This window comes from Notamacropus eugenii, chromosome 5, assembly GCF_028372415.1.
Source record: "Notamacropus eugenii isolate mMacEug1 chromosome 5, mMacEug1.pri_v2, whole genome shotgun sequence".
Taxonomy (NCBI): Eukaryota; Metazoa; Chordata; class Mammalia; order Diprotodontia; family Macropodidae; genus Notamacropus; species Notamacropus eugenii.
In genome coordinates, this window is record NC_092876.1 from 340,009,918 (window position 1) to 340,031,154 (window position 21,237).

At 37.7% G+C, this 21,237-nt stretch overlaps 1 protein-coding gene across 2 annotated transcripts in view; it reads left to right on the forward strand.

The window, feature by feature from the left end:
• The window catches only part of MYLK (myosin light chain kinase), a 454,770-nt gene that overhangs the window by 100,942 nt on the left and 332,591 nt on the right, over window positions 1–21,237 (forward strand). Inside the window, exon 4 of one of the 2 annotated variants that reach the window (XM_072613766.1) lies at window positions 9,087–9,203. The exons of the other annotated variant lie outside the window; for it this stretch is intronic. The gene's annotated coding sequence lies outside the window, so the exon portion shown is untranslated. The remainder of the gene's footprint in view (window positions 1–9,086; window positions 9,204–21,237) is intronic. 2 annotated transcript variants of the gene reach the window in all.

Genomic DNA, 21,237 nt, shown 5'->3' on the forward strand with positions numbered 1-21,237 from the left:
GCCAAAAAAACTTTGCCATGTGTCAGGGATCATATAAATCATCAAGAGAGTGGAGAAGGGATTCCTTCCAGAAATCAGAGTGACTGAAGGATGCTAGTTGAACTCCCCTGAGATCATTCACCTTATGTACAAGGGGAGATCTCAATATTGACCTTGGTCAAATTTCCTCCCTACTGTAACCTCTCCTTCCCCTCCCCCCCATTCCCCTGTTCTTTTGGCCTGTTCACTCTTCTGAGTGAATTTCCCATCTTCCCTCCATTGTCCAAGCAGCATCTCTAGATCAGCTGGAGGCAACGTATGTATTAGGAGCCAAGGACAAATCAATAAAGGTTTTCTTTGCTTAAGGGGAACTGTGTGTGTATCCCATGATTGAGAGAAAAAGACTTCTAGCAGCTAGGAACTGTGATTAACCCCTTTACTAAAAGTACTCTCTAAACATAAGCCTACTTTCCCTTGGACTTCATATGTACTTGTAGGGAGATTGTGTCATAGACTTTTAGGGGGCTGTTTTCTACCAGCTGTTCTTAGTGTGTTACCTTAGTAAATGTCCCTTTCTAAAAGCTATGTTAGGAGTCACACTGAGAGCTTTGGATAGACATGGAGGTAGGAGGCAGCATGCTGGGGCAACTGAGTGTTTTGAACTATGCAGCGGAGCTGAACTCTGCTCCTCAATGACTGGGTAGACAATTCTGGGTTTGTCTCATCATCTCTATGCGAACAGCCATCCCCAGAAAGACAGGACAGCCACCTGTCTGCCAAGGCTCTGGCCTTGAGTTTGCATCTCTGTACTGACTAGTGAGAGGACAATGAGTTCCTTGTTCCTGAGCCTGGTCCCAGCTGCTTATCTGTATGATGGATTACTTACTGACTTCTGTCTTCATTCTCCACAGTCCTCAGAGTCTTGGACAAAAGTTGTTACTGACTGCATCCATGAGTGTGCTCCCATGAAAGGAGTAAGTGCAGGTCTCTTGGTGCTCTCAGTTGTGATCTTGTCAGAACTCGTGGTAGTTGAAATTATCATGATGTGGTCATCTACAAAGTAGTTGTCATGCTATGAAACCACTGACTTCCCTACTATCTGCTAGAAAAATAATTGATTTTACATCCATTGCCTTTGCTCTATCCTACTTTTAACCAAAGATAGTGAGAGAAAGGTAGCAATAAAGACTACTGATGAGATTTTCTCTGTTCCCCTTTCAGGCACATAATAGTTATTTCACCAATTGGTTTCTGTGAAGAATATGATCCATGAAGCATTAGATTAAGGAAATTGTGGGATCATCAGCTTCTGTTCCAAGTTTCAATGAATAACTAGGTTGTCCGGATCTCATTGGATTAGTAACTTACGGATCTCATAAGAATTCAGCTATATGACCATAATCTTTTTGTGATTAGAGTTGTCTAAAACTTCTGTCCCTCCTATAATACTTATTATTCCTAGAAACAATGAAAGCTACTTAAGTCTAGCTGACTAAATTGTTTCTCAACTAACAATCATAGAGGGAAACATACTGGTGTGGGCTCAAGCTGAAGACATTTGAGAATCACCCACCCAACTCTGAGCAGATGTGGCCAAGCTCTAGGGACTCAATAGATTCATCTCATCAGTGAGAGTGGGAGTTGGGATAAGGATCTGCAGAGTTCCCAAGGACTCCTCCTCTTCCTTTTCCTCTTCCTCCGTTTCTTCTTATTCCTCCTTTTCTTCCTCTTTTTCCTTCTACTCTCCTCCCCTTACAACAAAACACAATCTTTAAAATAAGCACAGTCAGTCAAAATACATCTACACATTTCCCACATCCAAAAATGTCTCATGAGTCCCTCACCTTGCCAGAAGGTATCTAGCACCACTTCATCAATAGACTTCTGGAGTTGAGACTAGTCACTGCATTGATCCAGGTTCTTTAGTTTTTCAAAGTTGCTTTTCTCTTTGCAGTGTTATTTGAATATTTCTTCTGATTCTACTAGATTCACTCTGTAGTTCTTCATATTAATCTTTCCAGGTTTCTCTGTAACCATACCTTTTGCCATTTTCCTATAGCAAACTCAGTATCTTTCTAGTGATCCTAAGTCTCAATGAAGACATCTTGTAGTATTCTTGGGCTTGATGCCATCAGTGCAGAATTATCACAATCAGGAGCATCTGGAAGCCTTTACCTTCTGCAAGGCATACCCATCATGACAATTGTGATGAGCACATTTGATGAATATACATGTCCCCTTGTTTTATGACCTGCTTGATAATGATAATCAAAGTATGATTGAACAGTTATTTCTGTGGTTGGATTTATCAAGGAATCTTGTGTATCATCAAACTGCATTTCTTGGAGGCTGAATTTTACTTTATCAAGTTGAACTTTTTTAAAAAAAAAGAATGAAGACAGTATGCTCTTATCTTCCTAATGCCTTTCATTCAATTGTGTGACTGACTGTGGGACTTTTTAAAGCTTGATCTGTGATTTCAGATTAGGTGCTCCTAATATGGAAAACTCTCTCCATTGAAGTACATCAGATACTATTCTGTTAGCTTACAGTGTTACAAGTTGCCTGGAGGCATTGAGAGGTTAAGTGACTTGTCTCATAATCACTTATCTGGCCTAACTTAGTTGTACCTTGGTCTGAGGCTCAGTGTTGGGATAAGAAACTTGTAGGTCATTCAACAGTTACTTAGCCATACGGGTAGACGGTGTGTTCAGGGAGGACAAGTACCTTTGGAGTGATGACTGCTGAGCCCTTTTCGGGGCTCTTTCCACCTTTGGTGTCCACCTGTTCCACCCAACTCTAATCTGTGGCTCTAAGAAGCTGCATGCACAGGAGCCACACCCTAGTAAACCAGTTCAGCAGACAGACCAAACCAGGTTAAGGGTAACCAAAGGGTCTCAAACCCATTGGTGAGTTAGGGGGAGTGTCTACCCCAAGCATGTGAAGACATCCCCTGGTGGAATGGGTGAATGAGAACAATTTGTCCCAACAACCATGAAGGCAGCTGAAGCAGGTGATGTGGAGTGCTTAGAGCTTGGTTAAACAGTGAAGAGACCAAGGTCATCTACTGCATCCTGAGCCATCACCAGCCATCTTGACTCTATCCTGCCACTGAACTATGATGACTCTGGAGGAGAGAGTGAGGCTGATGACTTCATGCAACTCTGCCTCATTTAAATCCAATTTAGGCATAAATCAAAAGACATCACCCATATCATTTTACTATTATGCCTCAAAATCCTGTGGTGACAGGCCAGTGATGAAGCAGTAGGTGCAGATACATTGGGAGCTGTAGTCACAACCCTGCACACAGGCAGCCCAGATCATAGGGTCATTTCTGATCAGAAGCAGCAGTGGGACTTGGTAGCCCCCGGAGTGTCTGAGCAGCCTTTCAAGGACCACATTGCTCATCTCCTGGTGTGAGGAACGGTGCTAGAAAAGGTGCCCTAAAAATTGTCTGCTTACCCAACCCTGGCCTGATTGCTGTGGCAGGCAAAGAATCCCACTCTGTGGTCAAAACACAAAAAAATGTACAAAATGTACAAAAACATTTGCAAAGATGATTCCATTCACCTTTGACACATGGAATGTATGTACACTTATAGACAACACAAAATCCAGTAGACCTGAAAGACAAACTGCTTCACCACACCATCCATATGTGGAACCATCAGTTACAACAAACAGAGAAGTTTCAAATTCTGTGAATAAGTTCACTTACCTTGGTAGTGTGCTTTCCAGGGAGGTACATATTGACAATGATATCAACACACACATTACCAAAGCTAGCTCAGTGTTTGGGAGGCTCTGAAGTAAAATCCGGGAGAGAAGAGATATTACACTGACTACCAAACTGAAGGTCTACAGACTCATTGTGCTGACCTCATTGTTGTATGCCTGTGAAACATAGACAGTCTACCAGTGCCATGACAGGAAACTGATTTGCTTCCATTTGCACTGTCTTAGGAATTAGGAAGATTCTGAGGATCACCTGGCAGGAGAAGGTACCAGACACTGAGGTCCTTGCTCAAGCTGAACTGCCAAGCATTCAAACTATGCTTCAGAGAGCGCAACTCTGATGGACTGGCCATGTTGTTCCAATGCAGAATATACACTTGTCAAAAAAAGACTATTTTATGGAGTACTCACATGGGGCAGGTGATCACATGGTGGTCAGAAGAAGGAATACAAGGATACTTTCAAGGTCTCTTTCAAGAACTTCAGATTTGATTGTGGGACATGGGAAACACTAGCACAAGACCTGTCAGCATGGCATGCCCACATCAGAAGTGGTGCTCTGCTCTATGAGCAAAGCAGAATTGAAACAACACAAATGTAGGATGCTCAGATTTGGAGTAATCACACCAAATGTTCACACAGACTATCTGTGCCCAATCTGTAGTAGAGCACTCTGAGCTTGTATTGGTCTGATGAGCCACAGTCCGACACACTGAAGCTTCACTTTATCATGGTGATGTCATTTTGCTCCTCTTGGAGAACGAAGGACAACAACCAGTTAGCCATAGCATAGAAAGGATATGGAATGAAGATACCCCAGGACTTAGCTTTGATAGACTCAGCCCCACTCTTCTTATGGAAATACATCTGCTCAGTAGGGTAGGGGATCATTGTTCTCATGGTTCTGGTTTATCTGCCAAGTCTTAAAAGACTGGACTTCATGTGCTTGGACATTTTTATGCCATTAGATGATCAGGAAGCCATATAAATGCACCCAGAAGCTACCTGGAAGCTGCAGCTTGAGCCTTCTCTTTTCTACCCTTCTCTCTACCACCCCCACCCCCACCCCCACCAAATCCTGGAAGAGCTTTGTCACCTTTTAGGGGGAAATGAGTCTATTTTTTGCTTGGGGGGCTTTTGGGGAGTCAACCTTGGCAGATATTGGTTCTATCCTATAATACTCCAATGTAGAAAGATACTAAGAATCATCTAAAAGACCTACTAGCAATGCCAAAGAGTAGCTGTGGGCTTGACTCAAGTCAGTTGCTGGTTAATTCAGAGGTTTAATGATGGGATGAAATGAGACACTGATTCACTATTCATTCATTCAACAGTCTACAAAAGGGGTTTACTTAGCGATAGAATACAAAGGGTATTCAATAAGGTTACTCTAGCATTTAGCTTCGGTAGAACCCCATATCCCTGTACCCCTCCATATTGAAATGCAGCTGATCATCAGGATGTGGTAACTCATATGGTTTGGGGGTATCTCACAAGTCTGAAGGGTTCATACACCACATGTTTGGGCTTTTTATGTCCTGAGATTACCAGAGAGCCACATCAAAGTGGCCTGACAGCCTTGGCCCAACAGGTCAATCAAACCCTAAGGACAGCTTTGTTATCTTTTAGGGGAAAAGTAGCCTAACCCCCATCGCAGGAAGAATGGAGAACTCTGATAGATATTGTTCTTATCACAGACATGTGGCTAGAATGTGTAAAGGCAGGATTTGAAATCAATTCCTAATATGAATTCATTAAGCCAGTCCTTTCTCCACTATTCCACATTGACTCCCAAGGATGTGATGTTCTGTATAAACTCACTTGTGGATGCTGGTGTCTTCTTGCATTTTTATCAAATTTCCTTTGATATTTTTATAAATAACTCTTATAAAGAGTTTTACATAGAAGCGGAAATAGGTATATGGCCAGTAGTTACTAATATCCTTTGTTGTTTCAAGAACAATTCTTGTAATTTTTCACCAGCTTGTTCTGTAATGTAGTATTTTAAATCGATGTTGTCGTGGGCTGCTGTTTCTCTCCTCTCCACTTGGCAAGGAAATTAAGTATTTGTTTAATTGGTGATTGCTTTATATTAAATGAACTTATCCAGGAAATGGTAATAATCAGAGACCATCTCTTCCTTTCGTCATTCCATCTCCATCTCCTTCACCTTTTTTGGCATCAGAAGTTTGTTTGAATAGGACATGTTGAAGTTGTGGTAATTGTATATAGTGTCTTCTTTTCATCTTTGTCCTTATTCCTAATCTGTTTTTGATTCTTAGCTTTGTTCCGACTAGTGGATGAGGAGACTCCATAGTCAGCAGATTTAAAATGACTCCCATGTTGGTAGCCAGTTTTTTCATTGGTTGAGATAGAATCATTCATTTTCTGGAGTCAGTTCTATTTTCTGTGATGTTTGGTACTGGCCATGTCCTCAGGAAGTGAGGATAAGATGTCCAACTGCCTTTGATTTAACAGCTGTTTTCTTTACCATGACTGAGGTTTCCTCAATCTGTTTTGTGTGCAAGAATCTCAATTAAAATACAATCAATTCTTCCTGCCTCCTTTATCCTTTCCTGATGTTTTAGGTTGGACCTGACTGACCCAGGGCAGTCCCTTGGTAGCTTAGGTTCAGTATTGGAACAAACGAACCACTTGTAGGTTATTCAATAGTTGACAAAGGAACATTTATTTAGCTAAAGCAAGAGAAGGATAGCCAGGATAGCCAGGGAGGAGATCTTGAATTGATTCAGATGACTGATGTTTCTTTGTCTGAGTTGTTCATCATGGTCCACCAGCCAAGCATAAGAGGTTCACCTCCATCCAAGCCTCTCATGGCTGTTTTGTACTTAGGCAACCAGAAAGTGATGCCAACAGCCTGAGCCTCTACAACCCTGAGGCAATCAAGTCTCTGAGGATGATCTTAATGGTTTTTAAGGAAAAACAAGCTCAACCTACTGCACCAGATCAGATGACTTCTGACTTGCCAATTCTCTTGCCTACTCGAAGCCATATGGCTATACCATGGTCTCTCCACCATTCCTTTGGTGATAGCTTACCTCAATTACAATCCTAATATCTATATTAATATCTAATTCCTTTATTCTAATACCTTTCTACAATTCTAATACCTAATATGCTACATAGTATTAGGGGCTGGATCTGTGATTTCATTGCTATAGGGAAGACCTAGATGAAGAAACTCTTTCTACCAGTGCAGGTATAACCTTCCGCAATGGCATATTATGCTCTAGCATAGTCTCTCAAGACCCGTATAGGGAAGTACAATTCCTTTGGGTGGCCTAGACTAAGACTAAATGTGAACCTATAAGATGATAGGTACCATTACATTTTGCAGTGGGAAGTTTAACTTCTTAGTGTCCTAGGACACCTTATACTATATTCTAACTTTACCAAAATAGCTAAACTAAACAAAAAAAAGCAAAAAACAATGATTTAAAGTTGCTTTCAAGCTTGGGCAAATGAACAGATCCTTTTGAGATAATGGAGTAGAGTAGAAAGGACACTGGATTTGCAGCTGGAAAACCTGGTTTGAATCCCAGCTCTTCTTATTACATGTAACTTTGACCAGCAGAGATTTGTTAACCTCTGGAGAGAGAGAGAGAGAGAGAGAGAGAGAGAGAGAGAGAGAGAGAGAGAGAGAGAGAGAGAGAGAATATTTCCATATTTCTAGCAGAACAAAGGATATGCTTGAAACCATGAGTCTACATTTCACATTCCCTGCATCTCAAAAAAGTAAGTAACAAACTCCACATTACTTTCAAAGCTGTCTTTCTCATCTGTTCTTCCTTCTAAAATTCCTTTTCTTCTATTCCATCCATTTTAAAAAGTGTTTTAATGATCTTTTTTCGGTATCACTACCTCTAAACTCTGCTTACCCCTTCCCAATTAAAAATACTGAGAAAAAAAGCCTAAAAATTATGCATAGTTAAGCAAAACAAATCATAGGTCCTGTGGAGGGAAACATGGACCAGTTATTTCATGATCAGAACGTTTACATCTTTCAAAGTTGTTTTTCTTCACCTTGGTGTTGTCCTTATATAAATTATTCTAATTCTTGCTCTGACTATACTACCAAGGATTCTTTGAAATCTACTTGGTTTCCAGCAGAGCTCAAGCTTAATAATTCCCCAAAACACTGTTCTTTTCAATTCTACCACATGGGAAAGGAAGATGTATTTAGGTTCACAAGTTTGAGGTCATCCTTGATTTTTTTCCTCTGTCTGTTCCGTATATGTCTTGTATTATCTAGTTATTTACCTGTCTCCTTCATTAGAGAGTAACAATAATAAAAACTGACATTTATCAAGGCTTTTAAGTTAGAAAGTGTTTTACATACGTTGTCTCATTTGATTCCCACAACCCCATGCAGTAAGTGCTATTTTTCATCTAGATTTTACATAATTGGAATGTTAGCTCATTGAGGTCAGCAATGACTTTTACTTTTCTCTGTATCTCCAGAATTTAGCATTATACTTGGCACATAGGAGGTGTAAAAGAAGTACTTGTTGATTGACTGATTTTATCTTGCACATTCAATCAGTTGCCAAGTCTTATGAATTCTATTTCCACACAATGTCCCATATCCACCCACTTCTCTCTATTCCCATGACCACTGACCTATTTCATCAGGTCCTTACTGTGGTTGTGGTTTGTCCTTAGTTCACAAAGAGGACCATGACATCAGAGAAATGATGACATGATTTGCAAGTAAATTGAATTTAAGTGAGAGAGGGCTATGCAAAGTCATCAGCCTCACTTTCTCCTCCAGAGCCATCTAAGTCCAGTGGCAAAATATAGATAAGAATGACTAGAGAATACACCCAGTTCTTATTACTTCTCACTAAGAATATTACACAAGCCTCCTAATTGGTTTCCTGTTTCTACTTTCCCCCTCCCCATCTCTCTTCTACACAGCTAAGACATCATCTTCCCAAAGCATGTCCCTTCCCTGCTCAAGACTCTTTAGTGGCTCCCTATTGATTTTAAGATACAAACTCCTTAGCCTAGTCCTTACAGTCCTACACAGTATGATTCTACCCTACTTTTTTCAACCTTATTTCACATCACTTCCCTTTCATACCCTGTGTGTTCCAGGCAAACTAGATGACCACCAGCTCTTACCTGAATGTGGCATTCCATCTCCGTGCTTTGTTTCTAGTACCACCCAGTCTGTGATAACTTCAAGACCAAAGCATCTTTCCTATGTCACACATGCAGTTAATGCTTTTCAGCAGGCCTCACTTAGGTGATCAGTTGTGGGACTAGCAGAACATCTGAGATTTCCTTAAATATTTGAGGTAATTCACACCTTCTAGTCTGATGATTGCTCTCCTTGCCACTCTGAGGTGCGGTTTTCAGAATACAGATAGCAGTACCTTAAGAACTTGGGATCCTGAAGGAGATTTCTGTTAGCCATGAACCACAGGAATTAACAGACTCTAGGAATTTCCTCAAGGAGAGGGGTGAGTGTGTTTGTGGTTGTGGTTTTGGCTGCAGTGTGGACATTCTGTTTTCTGGTTTGTAGAATGTGCATAATTGCTAGCAGCCACATGGACCAGTATTAGAAACAGAGGCAGCTGGTTGTTGTCAAGTGACTCCTCAACTCATTCTGCTCTTTGCCAGAAGTGTTTAAATTTCTTGCCTTTGCTACTGTCCAAAGAACAAATGGTAAGGCGGAAGGTGGGAAGACTGTTGTCTTACAATGACTTGAAGACTAGTGAATGAAAAATATGGAGGGTCATAGGATATTAGAACTTGGAGGGACCTTAGAGATCATTCACTTCCAGCATCCTTCTTTTGTGCATGAGGTGACTAAAGCCTTGAGAAATAAAATGGCCTAGGCAGGATCATTTAAGATGACAGAGCAGTGATTTGAGCCTAGAATATTATTAGTATTTATAATTTATATCCTTCTACATGGCTAGAAATTGGGGGGAGAAAAGATGTGGATGCACCCTGCTTTTCTTGCCTTCTAGGACGATCAGGGAAAAGTAAACTAACTGTTCTATACCTTAACTTGTCTAGATATAGTGGATCTTCTCCCTGAAATTCCCCCAGTTGTGTATTTAAAATAGTATCTTACCTGTAAAATACACTTCTTCATTGAGTTGTGATATGTGTAGAGAGATATGATAATGGATATTTATGTAGCACTTTAAAGAGAAGCACTTTACTTATATTATCTCATTTGAACCTGAGAGCAACTCTGTGAGGAAGGTATTATAATAATTATCCCCATTTAAGGGTCCCACATGTACGTAAATATTTATAGCAGCTCTCTTTGTGGTGGCCCAAACTGGAAGTCAAGGGGATGCCCATCCATTGGGGAATGGCTGACTAAATTGTGGTATATGAATGTAATCGAATACTATTGCGCCATAAGAAATGATGAACAGGAAGACTTCAGAGAAGCCTGGAAAGACTTATATGACCTGATGCTGAGGGAAAGGAGCAGAACCAGGAGAACTTCGTGCACAGCAACAACCACAGTGTGCGAGAGTTTTTTCTGGTAGACTTGGAACTTGGTAGCAATGCAAGGACTTAAAAAAAAAAATCAATGGTCTTCCAAGGTAAAATGCCTTCCACATTCAGAGAAAGAACTACGGAATTCAATCGCAGAACATAGCAGATCATTTTTTGCATGTGTGTATTACATTTTGGTTTGTCATATGATTTCTCCCATTCAGTTTAATTCTTCTACATAGCATGGCTATAGTGAAAATGTATTTAATAAGAATGTTTGAGTAGAACCTATATAAAATTGTATGCTGTCTTGGGGAAAAAGGGGGGAGGGAGGGAAAAGGGAGGGAAAATAATAATCTAAGTTATATGGTAGTGATTATAGAACACTGAAAATAAATAAAATTAATTAATTTTAAAAAAAAGAATTATCCTCATTTTACAGATGAGGAAACTATGGTTCGAAGAGCTTTATTGATTTGCCCATATGCAAATAGCTGGTTTTTGAACATAGGTCTTCTTGACTCCAAGTCCAATACACTTACTATGCCATAGACATAGAGTCAGGGAGACTTAGGTTCAGATCCCACACCTGATACTTAACTGAGGATGTGATCGTGAGTAAGGCACTTAATCACTCTTCCAGGTAGGCAGCTTTCTAAGATTATACGTTATATATGGGTTACACAGAGGTTGTTGTTTGTCCTTCATTGTTGAAGAGGACCATGACCTCAGGGAGGTGATATCCTGACATGCAGGTGATTTTGATTTCAGTGAGGGTGAGCAGCCCAAAGTCAGCAGCCTCACTTTCTCCTCTGGAGCCATCTGGGCCAGATATGGATCAGGACAACTGGAGATGGCCCAGAATACAGTAGGGGACCTTGGCCTTTTTAAGCTAATGTCCTTAACAGGTCTCAAGTTTGATTGAGGCAATGCCAATTCAATAATAAGGCTAGCTAAGAAAATCAACTTTCTAAGATTATAAGTTATAGATGGGTTGCACTCAATATTAATGGAAGGAGTTCTCATGTTGGACAAATAGCATATTGATACTTGTGAAACTTATATGGTAAAAATCCATCATGAGAGAGAGGCAGTGTAGGATAAGGGTTAAAGAGTTTACTTCTGAGTCAAAGGAAGACCTGAATTCAAGAGCTGTCTCTGACATCCTGACTGTATCACCACAGAGAGCCATGGCAACATATCACACAGTAGCCATGGCAACTCCAAGACTATAGGGGAGGCAGCATGGTATAATGGAAAGAGGAATGACACTGGAATCAGTGGACCAGAGCGCAAATCCTACCTTTGCTGCTTATCCTAGGGTAACCTAGGAAAAAATCACTTAACGTTCATGGGCCTCATTTTCTTCATCTGTGAAATGAAGGGGGGCACATGTACAAAAATATTTATAGCAGCTCTTTTTGTGGTGACCAAGAACTGGAAACTAAGGGGTTGCCTATCAAGTGGAGAATGGCTAAACAAGTTGTGGCATATTAATGTAATGGAATATTATTATGCCATAAGAAATTATTATGCTATAAGAAATGAACAGATTGACTCCAGAAAAACCTAGAAAGACTTATATGAACTGATGCTGAATGAAATGAGCAGAATCAGGAGAATATTGTACATAGTAGCAGCCACATTGTTCAATGATTGACTTTGATAGATCTAGCTCTTCTCAGCAATGCAAGAACCTAAGACACTGCAAAAGACCCATGATGGAAAATGCCATTCACATCTAGAGAAAGAAATATGAAGTCTGAATGAAGATTGAAACAGACTATTTGCTCTCTTTTTTTGTTTTGTTTTGTTTTTTCTTTCTTGTGGTTCCTCCTATTCATTCTCATTCTTCTATGCAATATGACTAATGTGAAGATATGATTAATAATAATGTATATGTAGAGCCTATATCAGATTGCATGCCATCTTAGGGAGGAAGGAGGAGAGGGAAGTGGAGAAAATTTAAAACTCTAAAAGTTATGACAGTGAATGTTGAAACTAAAAATAAATAAATAAAATTTTTTGAAAAATGAAGGGGACCTCTGAGGAGCCCTTTAATTCCAAAGCTGTGATCCTACAGTTCTAAGCTCCAGAATAGTTGTCAGTAAGTATTGATATACAATGGAATGGCACTAAGTAGTGCCATTGTGCATAGAGTGCTGGACCTGGAGTTAGAAAGACCTGACCTGAAATACTGCTTCAGACACTTGCCAGCTATGAGACCTTGAGCAGTTCACTTAACCTCAGTTTGCCTCAGTTTTCTCCACTATAAAATGGGGATGTTGATAGTAAGATATATAATAATACATAATGATAATAATAATATCTACCTCTAAAAGTTCCTTGTAAAGCACTTTGCATAGTGCCTAGAATATAGTAAATGCTTTAATTAATCCTTCTTCCCTCCCTATAGCAATAAAAGTATATACCTTCCTCCTCTACTCCCTTCCCATCCATACTGGAAAAAAAAAAAACAACCCCAAAACAAACAAACAAAAAAAAGATTCTGGCTTAAAAAAAAATGTTGGGAAAAATGAGTTTGAAAAAATGAGGGAACTCAAGTTGGAATCCTTCTATTCTGCGTCCTATATTCATGTTTGTCTTGGATCATATGATATTGGGAAAGATAGACTTATGTATTTCCCTTATATATATTTTCCAGTGCAGAATCATGTACCATGAGAAATTCAATCTTTTTTTGAGTGAGAAGAGGTAGGGGAGGAGTGATCATGATTCACTATTCAGAATTTAGAGACTGAGTGCATCTGGTCAGGTATTTGTACTGGCTGACAATGTGTGTAATGCATGTGGCCCTAGGCTCAGTTAGGCTGGTTTGGCAATAGGAAGACCTGGATTTAGGGTGAGCTAGAGGGGTTCACTACATTTTCAGTGGAAATATTCACACTCCAAAAATCAGCTAACACTATAAATTAGGGTTTGGTTTATTGTTTGGCTAATTATCTAGGTTTAAGAAAGTGATTGAGAAAAATGTTAATAATGAAGAGATTAAACTTGAAAGTATTTCACTCCCATCCCATCTCTGAGCTGGTTGTTAAATATTTACCAACATACCCCTGCCTATCTTTGAGCCCTGGCCTCAGATGATTACAAGTTTGTTTTTGTTGTTGAGTCCCTTCAATAATGTCGGACTTTTTGTGACCCACTTTGAGGTTTTCATGGCAAAGATACTGGAGTAGTGTGCCATTTCCTTCTCCAGCTCATTCTACAGATGAGGAAAATAAGGCAAACAAGTTAAGTGACTTTCCCCAGGTCACACAGCTACTAAGTATCTGAGGCCATATTTGAACTCAGGAAATGAGTTCCTGACTCCAGACCCAGCACTTTCTCCTCTGCGACTCTGGACAAATCTCTTGACCTCTCTGATTTCTTCACCTATAAAATGATGGGTTTGGACTCAGTGACCTCTGGGGGTCCCTTCCAACTTGAAATCTGTGTTTCTATGGAAGAAAGTAGGAGTTAGGAAGACTAGAATTGCACATAGAGGAGTTTCAGAAGCCCTTGGCCGAGGAATTAAGAAATCTATCCTTAAATAGGGAACCTTATGCTGGATTGGACAGTGCCACATATAAACCTTAGTAGCTAAAATATTCTCAGAGGACCTAAAAATAGAGGTGGCCACTGTCTTTTATGACCACCATCCTCCTCTTGTTCTTTTTAAAAGTTATTTTCCTCAACTCTTTCTCAGGAAATCTGACAAAAAATATCCACAAGGATCTAATATAAATGAATTGTATTGAAGACTAAGCCTAGGAGAGTGGAAGGGAAGAGAAATACAGATGAAGTAAAGGACTAAGCAACAGTCTTTGAAGGATTGTGGTTTAGCAACTAAAATAATGGTTAATAATAGCTAGCCATTATATAGCACTTTAAAGTTTGCAATATACTTTACATATGTTTTCTCTTTTTTGTAACTCTTTTGTAGTTTTTTAAATTTTTCATTCAATTTTATTTTCCATTCCATGTTTTCTTTTTTCCTCACTCATTGAGAAGGCAAAAAAAGTAAAATTCGTTACAAATGTGAATATACATATAAAATTAATTTCCTCACTAGTCATTTTCTAAGAAAAAAAGGACAAGAAAAAAAATAAAAGAAAATGTGCTTAAATCTGAACTCTGAGCCTATCAGTTTTCTGTTTGGAGGTCAGTCGCGTGGATTATTATATGTCTTTTGGAATTATAGGTAGTCATTGTGTTGATCAGAGCTCCTAAATCATTCAGAGCTGATTATCTTTACAACTTTGCTGTTACTATGTAAACTGTTTTCCTGGTTCTGCTCACTTCATTTTACATCAGTTCATACAAGTCTTCCCAGTTTTTTTTTCTGAAACAACACCCTTCATCACTTCTTAGAGCACAATAGTATTCCATTATATTCATATACTATAACTTGTTCAATCATTCCCCAATTAATGGGCATCCCCTCAATTTCCTGTTCTTTGCTACCATAACAACAACAAAAAGTTATTATAAATGGTTTTGTACATATGGGCTTTTTTATTATTTCTTTGATCCCAGTTTTTGCTCTTCTAATTTTACCTGCATTGATTTTGTTGGTGCAAAAAAATTTAATTTTATGTAATCAAAATCATCCATTTTACTTCCTGTGAACCTATCTCATTTGTCCATGCACTTTTCCTCTAAACATGAATCTTACAGGTAATTTCTTCCATACTCAACTAATTGACTAATTACGTCACCCTTTATATCTAAATAATGTACCCATTTTGAACTTATCTTACTATATCATATGAGATGATGGTTTATGCCTAGTTACTGCTAGATTACTTTCCAGTTCTCTTTACAGTTTTTGTCAAATAGTGAATTCTTGACCCAATGGCTGTGTTCTTTTGGTTCTTTGTCAAATACTAGGTTACTGGGCTCATTTGCTTCTGTATATTGTATACCTAATCAGTTCCACTGATCAACCCTTTCTTATCGAGGACCAAATTGTATTGATGATTATAGCTTTGTAGTATAATTTGATATTTGGTACTGTTACTCCTCTTTCCATTTTTTTCATTGATTTCAATGATGTTTTTGCTCTTTTGTTCCATCAGAGGAATTCTATTATAATTTTTTCTAGTTCTACAAAGTAATCTTTGATAATTTGATTGGTGTGGCACTGAATAAGTAAATTAATTTAGGTAGTATTGTCTTTTTAATATATTGGCTCAGCCTACCAATGAGCAATTAATATTTCTTCTATCTTTATTTATGTGAAGAGTGTTTCATAATTGTGTTCATATAGTTCCTATGTGTGGGGAAACTAGGTGGCACCACAGATAGCCAGGTCTGGAGTCAGGAAGACTTATCTTCCTGAGTTCAGATGAGATCTTAGACACTTACTCTGTGACCCTGGGCAAGTCACTTAACCTTGTATGCCTCAGTTTCCTCATTTATGAAATGAGTTGGAGAAGGGCATGGCAAACTACTTCTGTATCTTTGCCAAGAAAACTCCAAATGAAGTCATGAAGAGGCAGGTGGACATGACCAAAATTACTGAACACCAAGAACAAGTTCTTTTGTGTGTCTTGGCAGATAGACTCTCAAGTATTTTATGCTGTCTATAGTTATTTTAAATGAAATATCTCCTTGTATCTCTTCCTGCTGAGTTTTGCTGGTAATATACATAAATGCAGGTGATTTGTGTGGGTTTGTTTTATATCCTGCAATTTTGCTGAAGTTGTAAATTTTTTATGGCTAAATATATGCATGCATTTATTTTTTTCTCAAATGGAATTTTTTTCTTTTTGAAAAGTTATTCATTTATTTTTAGTTTTCAACATTCCCTTTCATAAGCTTTTAACTTCCAAATTTTCTTCCCATCTCTCCCCTCCCCTCACCCAAGATGGCATGTAATTTGTTATAGGTTCTACATATACATTTATATTCAACCTTTTTTCACATTAGTCATGTACTAAAGAATTAGAACCAATGGGAGAAACCATAAGAAAGAAAAAACAAACAAAAAGAGAAAGAGAAGAGAGAGAGAGAGAATAATGTACTTAGATCTGCATTTAGACTCCATAGTTCTTTTTGTAGATGTGGACAGCATTTTCCATCATGAGTCTTTTGGCACTGTCTTAGATCCTTGCATTGCTAAGAAGAAATAATTCTGTCAAAGTTAGTCATTGAACAATTTGACTGTTACTGTATACAATGTTCTCCTGGGTCTTGTCACTTCACTTAACATCTGTTCATATAAGTTTCCAGGTTTTTCTGAAGTCTATCTGCTCATCATTTCTTATAGCACAATAGTATTCCATTACATTCATATACCACAACTCGTTCAGCCATTCCCCAACCGATGGGCATTTGTTGCTTGGCCACCACAAAAAAGAGCTGCTATAAATATTTTTGTACATGTGGGTCTTTTTCCCATTTGTATGATCTCTTTGAGATACAAACCTAGAAGTAGTATTGCTGGGTCAAAGGGTGTGCACATTTTTATAGCCCTTTGGGCATAGTTCCAAATTGCTCTCCAGAATGGCTGGATCAGTTCCAAACTCTACCAGCAATGCATTAGTGTTCCAATTTTCCCACATCCTCTCCAGCATTTATCATTTTCTTCTTTTGTCATGTTAGCCAATCTGATAGGTGTAGTGTGGTACCTCAGAGCTGTTTTGATTTGCATTTCTCTAATCAATAGTGATTTAGAGCATTTTTTTTCATATGACTATAGAAAGCTTTAATTTCTTCCTCTGAAAACTGTCTGTTCATATCTTTTGACCATTTATCAATTGGAGAATGACTTGTACTCTTATGAATTTGACCCAATTCTCTATACATTTTGGAAATGAGGCCTACATCAGACACACTAGTTTTAAAAATTCTTCTTCTGCTTGCATTGGCTTTGTTCGTGCAGTGAAGTTGTTAATTTTGTCAACTAATTTATTACTTGACTCTTTCAGGTCCTTTAAATAAACTATCATATCATTTGTAAAGAATGATAATTGTCTTTCTTCATTGCCTATTCCTTCAATTCCTTCAATATCCTTTTCCTGTCTTATTGCTATAGGTAGAATTTCTAGTCCTGAATAATAATGATGATAATAACTATCCTTGCTTCAGCCCTGATCATATTGGAAAGGCTTCTAGCTTATTCCTGTTATACACAATGATTGTTCTTGCTTTTAGATAGAAACTACCTTTCTCCATTTATTCCTGTGATGCCTAGTGTGTTTTGTTTTTTTTAAGGAATGGGGATTGTATTTTGTCAAAAGCATTTACTGTCTCTATCGAAATAATCATATTATTTGTTGTTAGTGTGGTTGATTATACTTGTAATTTTCCTAATTTTGAACCACCCCTGGATTCTTAGTATAAATTTAGTCTGCTTATTGTGCATGATCTATGTGATATATTACTACAACCTCCTTGCTAGTATTTTATTTAAAATTTTTACATCAATATTAACTAAGGAAATTGGTCTAGAGTTTCCTTTTTCTATTTGGCACTTCCTGATTAGGTACCAAGAACTTGTGTCATAGAGGGAACTTGATAAACTCCTTCTCTATTTTTTTTTAAAAATAGTTTATTTTTATATATTATTATTTATATATTATATTTATATATTATTTATATTTATATAATTTATATAATTATATAATTTATATAATATTTATATAATATATTTATATAATATTTATATATTTATAATCTATTTATATATTATTTTTAATAGGAAATATTTTTAAATGTGTGGCAAAATTTGCTTGTAAATCAATCTGATCCTGGGGTTTTTTCTTAGGGGATTCGTTTATGGCTTGTTCAGTTTCTTTCTCTAAGATAGAGTTAATTAAGTAATTTATTTCCTGTTCTATTGATCTGAGAAATTTTTTTTTATAACTATCCATCCATTTGTGTCACCAATGCGATACTCATGGCAACCACTATGGATATGCATGAATATTTCCAGGGTAATTTGCAAAATATGAATTATCTTCCTCAAAGACAAAACCTAAATTTCAGATACCAGAAAGTCAGTTCCACCATGGTAACAAGTCTTCCCTCCCCACACACAAGCTCCCTTAGGCAAATTCACTCCCTCTCTCATTCATGCTAGCTGCTCTACTCTGCTCTGCCTGCTCTCCCTCTCAGCTCTGCCTCACTCTGTCTTCCTGAGGTAGCCATTCAGTAAGCTCCTCCCACCATGCCATGTGACTCAGGCTGTGGGTTGGGCCAAAGCTCAAAGCAGGTCACATGGACCTATTAAGAGGCAGGGAAGATCTTCAAATTCCCTTAACATTACACCACTTCATTTGGATTGTCAATTTTATTGTAATATTGTTGGGCAAAATAGTTCTTAAAGCTTTAATTTCTCTTCACTAGTTATGACTAAATTTTTTTTTTTATCTTTGATAGTGGTAACTTGGTTTTCTTCTTCCCTTCAAAAATCAAATTTACTAATGATTTGTCTATTTTATTGGCTTTTTAAATAGTTTCTAGGTTTTTTTGTATAGTTCAAAGTTATTTTTTTATTTGCAGTTTGGTTAATCTCACCTTTGATTTTCAGTGTTGATATTTAAGTGTTTAATTTTTTAAAATTTTGTGTCTTTTTAGTTTTTGTTTTTTAGTTCTACACCCACTTTGTTCATCTGCTCATTCTCTCTTTTACTGACACAGGCATTGGGTTTTGACTGTTTAAAACAAATCTGGGTATGTTGCCTCATTGTGATCTTTGTTATCTTTAATGAAATTATTGAATATTTCCATGGTTGGCTCTTTGACCCACACATTCTTTAGGGTAGCTATTTAGTTTCTTATAAAAATATTTTTTTAATTTATTTTGTTAAATATTTCTCAATTACATGTAAAAAAATTTTAACATTCATTTTTTTAAATTTTGAGTTTCAAATTCTCTCCTTCCCTTTTTCCCTTTTTGAGAAGGCAAGCAATTTGATATTGATTATTCATATGAAATCATGCAAACATATTTTCATATTAAGCTCTCTCTCTTTTCATCCTGTCCCTCCTCTATAGTCTGTTTTGCTCCTGATCACTGCTTTTTTTTAATCCATCCTCCCTTTTATCACCACCTCCCTTTCTTTTGTTCCCTTCTCCTCCTACTTCCCTGTTGGATAAAATAGATTTTGATTATCAATTGAGTACCCTCTTTGAATCAATTTAGATATGAGTGAGGTTCCAGTGTTGCCTATGCCCTGCCACCTTCCTCACTATGGTAAAAGGTCTTCTTCCTTGTATGCATATTATTTCCCCCATTCTTCTTCCCCTTTCCATTCTCTCACTGTATCCTTTCTTCTCTCCTGTGCTTTTTTTTTTTGCATCATTCCAATGTAATAGACTTTCTCCTCTGTCCTCTTTCTTACTGCTCTAATCATGATAAAATTCTTAAAAGTTACTTATCATCTTCCCATATAGAAATTTGAATTCCCCCTCAAGTTCATTGCCATGGTTGGAATAGGCATCAGCTGCAAAAACATCAAATTCAGTATGACCATTTACCCATTCCTTACTTCTTTTTTCATGCCGCAAAGTTTATTTTGAAAACCCTACCACTTCTTACTGATCCATTCATGATCCTATTCTTTGGGGGTTAAGCATTCTAAAAAGAACAGGTAAAGGCAGATATTTCAAAGCATTGGAAGGGATTGTAATATTAAAAAATTATAAAGTATAACATTGTGTAACATTTAGATATTTTAAGTATTTGTATATTTGCTTTATTTCCTTTACCTAGTTATAAGTTCCTTAGAATAAGGTCATACTTAATTGATGTTTATATGCCCCATAGCACAAAGCCCAATGATTATATACTGTTTATTAGGTACACAATAACTACCAATTGAATGAATGAACAATAAATGAATGCATGGATGGATGGATGGATGGCTTAGGGCATAAGAATATTTGGCATTAACCTGATTTTGGACATCCTTCATAAACTATTCCAAACTTTTCTAGTCACCTTCACTTCTAACTAATTCCTCATAAAATCCCTCTAATCCAGCTTCCTCACTACCTCATAGCTCTTAAACAGAAGCTATTTCTTTACCAATACACCAAGATAATTCCCATTCCTTTCCCTTTGGCTCCCATTGTTTAGACAGAAGTCTGTCCAAAGCCTACCCATTATTAAAGATATAGCAGTGGGCCTAAACAAAGCATGTGTTGTGCATGCTACCACTCCCTAGCAGAGTTTTCTCACTAGCCCTTCCCTGAAGACCACTTTAAAAAATTTAACTGGAGATGTAGGAGTGGGGTATAGAAGGAGTGCCCACAGAATCGTAAGTCTCTCTTGGATTTCCTTTAAAGATATTAATCGTTTGATAAGGCTAGATATACACTCTGCTAGTTGTGAGCATTCCCCTTACACCTCTAATTTTTTTTAGTGTTTATTTATTTATTTTTAGTTTTCAACATTCATTTCCACAAAATTTTGAGTTCCAACTTTCCTCCGCATTTCTCCCTTGCCCCTACCCCATAACACCTTGCATTCTGATTACCCCTTCCCTCAATATGCCCTGTCTTCTATCACACCCCTCCTTTCCCTTATCCTCATTTCTCTTTTCTTGTAGGGCAAAATAGATTTCTATACCCCATTATATTCTATACCCCATTTCTTATTTCCCAGTTGCATGCAAAAACAATTCTCAACATTCATTCCTAAAACCTTGAGTTTCAACTTCTCTCCCTTCCTCCCTCCCCACCCATCCCCACTGAGAAGGTAAGCAGTTCAATATAGGTTATATATGTGTAGTTTTGCAAAAGACTTCCATAATAGTCATGTTGTGTAAGACTAACTATATTTCACTCCATCCTATCCTGCTCCCCATTTATTCTAGTCTCTCTTTTGACCTTGTCCCTCCCCAAAAGTGTTTACTTCTAATTACCTCTCCTTCCATTTGCTTCTCTTTTTCCTTCTCACCTCCTCCCTTCTCTCCTCCATTGAAAAAACTTTGTCTTGCCTCTTTTATGAGAGATAATTTACCCCATTCCATTTCTTCTGCCAATATATTCCTCTCTCACCCCTTAATTTAATTTTTTTAG